A 3,469-nucleotide genomic window follows, 5' to 3' on the forward strand; every position below is an offset into this window, starting at 1 on the left:
GTGGGCAGCCACCTAGGAAAATAACGAAGTGGGATTCCTACCTTTTTATCAAATAAAATAAATAAACCAAAATAAATTCCAGTCAGATCAAGACTGAAGTGTTAAAAGTGAAACCATATAGATCTATAAAAAATCAAACACAGGGCGCCTGGGTGGCTCAGTCGGTTAAGCGTCTCCCTTCCACTCAGGTCATGATCCCAAGGTCCTGGGATCAAGCCCCGCATCAGGCTCCCTGTTCTGCAGAGAGCCTGCTTCTCCCTCTCCCTCTCCCCATGCTTGCTCTCTCTCTGTGTCACATAAATAAAATCTTTAAAAAAAAGTTTAAAAAAAGAACAAACAAAACATCACAAGGAAATTTTATTTATATTCTTAGAGAAAGGAAAACCTTTTCAGGCATGACATAAAAACAAGAAGTAAAAGAAAAAAAAAAGAACACCAGATATATTTGAACACAAAAGTAGAAATTTTGACGTAGAAAACTTCTTTAAAGACCAACAAACACAAATAAAATCTTAAAAAAAAAGGACCAACAGACATTTGCGACGACGTGGCTGGAGCTAGAGCAGATTACGCTGAGCAAAATAAGTCAGAGGAAGACAAATACCATATGATTTCACTCATACGTGGAATTTAAGAAACATGACAAATGAGCAAAGAAAACGAGAAAGGAAGGAAACAAAAAAAAGATTCTTAACTATAGAGAACAAACTGGTAGTAACCAGAGGAGAGGTGAGGGAGGGGAGTGTACTAGGGAATGGGGATTAAAAATTACACGTAACCGGATGAGCCGTGAGTAATGTATAGAATGGTCGAGTCACTACATCGTACGCCTGAAAGTAATACAACACTGTATGTTAATTATGCCAGAATTAAAACTCTTAAAAATAAAAAGATAAAAATAAATCTTAAAGGCCAATGACAAACTTGAGGAAAATAGTTTCAGTACATAATACGCTATGGGGTTGGGTTCTTTAATATTTAAATACTTAAATATTTAATGTCAAAGACCAAGCGTCCATTAGAAAGATGCACAGGGACATGACTCATTGTAGACCACAGAAAGCGAGCTACAGTGATTGCTCTAACATAGAAAAAGTTGCTCAACCTCCCTCATAAATGAGCATGGCCAATAAAAACAACAGTGAGACCCCCGCAGGGACAAAGTAAATAACTCCAGGCTCAGAAAGCTTCCTCTGTAAGTTCTTCCAAACACTAATGGGAGGAAAAACACCAGTCTTACACAAACTCTTCCAGAGAACAGAAAAGAGAAAAGAGACATTGCACAATGCTTTAAATGAGGCAGCATCATCCTGAGAACAAAACCTGACAAAGAAATGTCAAGAAGGAAAAGTGGAGGGCAATTTCATCCGTGGACAGAGAGGCAAAACTCCTCAATGAATGATGAGCAAATCAAATCACTCCCAGTTGGCGTTTATTCTGGGAGTGCGAGATGGGTTACCCATGAGAAAGTCAAGCCATGTAATTCATTGTGCTAACATAGTTACAGAATAAAGGAAAAGAAAAAAAAGAGAGAATCAACCATCTCGATATATGCAGAAGAGCGTTTGGTAAGATTTCCCAACTTGCATTCACAGTGAGAAGTTTCAGGAACTGTTAACGGAAAGAAACTTCCTTAATCTGATAAATTGCAGCGGCAGAACCTTTAGAGAAAACGTCATACTTCGTGATAAAACATAAAAAGCCTTCCTTCTGAGACTGTGACCAGCTCCTTTTGAGACCAAGATAAACATGGCAGGCTGTCATCATTTCCTTCCATTAGCGACAGGGAAGTTTTCACTAGCGTAACAAGGTGAGGGAAAAAAAAAATAAAAGACACAAGGACTGGGAAGGAGAACATAAAATTGTAGCTACTTTACAGATAAACTGTTAGAAATAGGTGAATTTCACATAATCGCTGGAATCAAGGAAAATGTACAAAAACAAATAGTATTTCTACATACCAGCCACAAATAGAAAGCATTTTTGGAACTGAAATCATAAAAGCATTAAAAAAAGAAAATCAGGGGCCCCTGGGAGGCTCAGTGAGTTAAAGCCTCTGCCTTTGGCTCAGGTCATGATCTCAGGGTCCTGGGATCTAGTCCCGCGTTGGGCTCTCTGCTCAGCGGGGAGCCTGCTTCCTCCCCTCTCTCTCTGCCTGCCTCTCTGCCTACTTGTGATCTCTGTTTGTCAAATAAATAAATAACATCTTTTAAAAAAAAATCAAAGCTTGGGGCACCTGGGTGGCTCAGTGGGTTAAGCCTCTGCCTTCGGCTCAGGTCATGATCCCAGGGTCCTGGGATCGAGCCCCGCATCGGGCTCTCTGCTCAGCAGTGAGCCTGCTTCCTCCTCTCTCTCTGCCTGTCTCTCTGCCTACTTGTGATCTCTGTCTTTCAAATAAATAAATAAAATCTTAAAAAAAATCAAAGCCTAGAAGTAAAACTAACACAGGTATGCGAGCTCTTTATAATAAACATTATAAAATATAATTGGGAGAATTTTTAAAAGACCTAAATAAATGGAGACTTATACTAGGCTCATGAACTAGGAGGCTTCATTCTCCTCACATTCATCTAGAAAGTCAATGCAACCTTAATAAAAATCCTCAAAGAATTTTGGGTGGAAATTGGCAAGCTGCTTCTAAAATTCATGTTGAAACACCAAGAACCAAGACCAGCCCAGGCAATTTTGAAGAATAACATAAATGGAAGACTCACACTACCAGATATCAAGAACAAGCTATTTAATTAAGTAATTAGATAATCGATAAGTAAGGCAATTTGGTGCTGGTGAGAAGGTAAACTAGGCAATAGGACAGAACAAAGACTCACCGTGCCTCTGATAGTGGGGACACAGCAGTGCAGAGGGGAAGGAGGGTTTTTTCAACACGTGGTAGCTGAGACAACTGGATATCTGCATGAAAAATGTGTATCCTTAACCCTACCTCACACCATGCACAATCTATTCCAGATGGCTTGCAGATCTCATTATGAAGTATGAAGCAACAATGCTTTTATAGGAAAACACAGGACAGCTTTGTAACTTTTTTGTAACTTTGGAGTAGGCGACTGTTCTTAGGACACAAGAAGTATTAACTATAAAAGAAAAAATTGATAAATTAGACTATATTAAAGAACTTCTGTTCGACAAAAGACATCATTAAAACAATGAAAGTCATTAAAATAGCAACTCACAGAGTGGGAGAGTATTTATACTACTTATATCTGACAACAAACTCTTATCCAGAGTAAAGAATTTCTACAAATTAATTTGAAACATCCAGGTAACCCAACAGAAAATGGGCAAAGGACTAGAACAGACACCTCACAAAAGAGGTGCTCCAGATGGCCAATGAACATATGAAAATGTGTAGAGCTTCACTAAATGTCAGAAAAATGCGAAGTAAGTCTACAATATGCTACTAGTCCATATACATGAAAATGGCCAAAATGAAAACGACTGACAATACCAA

Source organism: Enhydra lutris, unplaced genomic scaffold, assembly GCF_002288905.1.
Source record: "Enhydra lutris kenyoni isolate GAN:26980312 unplaced genomic scaffold, ASM228890v2 scaffoldscaffold8, whole genome shotgun sequence".
Taxonomy (NCBI): domain Eukaryota; kingdom Metazoa; phylum Chordata; class Mammalia; order Carnivora; family Mustelidae; genus Enhydra; species Enhydra lutris.